Consider the following 499-nt stretch of genomic DNA (forward strand, 5'->3'; position numbering starts at 1 on the left):
GTGGGTATTTCCTATGAGGACGAAGGATCAAGTGTTGGGATATTTCAAGCATTTTGTGGCGTTGGTTGAGAGACAAACGGGGAAGAAGCTGAAGTGTATCCGCAGTGATAATGGTGGAGAGTATTCTGGACCATTTGATGCTTATTGCAAAGAGCATAGAATAAGGCATCAGTTCACGCCACCTAAGACTCCACAGTTGAATGGGTTGGCTGAAAGGATGAACAGGACGATTGTCGAGAGAATGACATGTTTGATCTCACAGTCAGGCTTATCGATGACTTTCTGGGGAGAAACTTTGAACACGGTGGTTCATGTGCTGAATTTGTCACCGAGTGCTCCACTGGATGGTGATATTCCAGAGAAGGTTTGGACTGGTAAGGATGTTTCTTACAGTCACTTGAGAATCTTTGGGTGTAAGGCATTTGTTCATATTCCCAAGGATGAGAGATTGAAGCTTGAGATGAAGTCACGGCAGTGTGTGTTCATCGGTTATGGTTAA

Source organism: Brassica oleracea, chromosome C4 (genome assembly GCF_000695525.1).
Source record: "Brassica oleracea var. oleracea cultivar TO1000 chromosome C4, BOL, whole genome shotgun sequence".
Lineage (NCBI taxonomy): Eukaryota > Viridiplantae > Streptophyta > Magnoliopsida > Brassicales > Brassicaceae > Brassica > Brassica oleracea.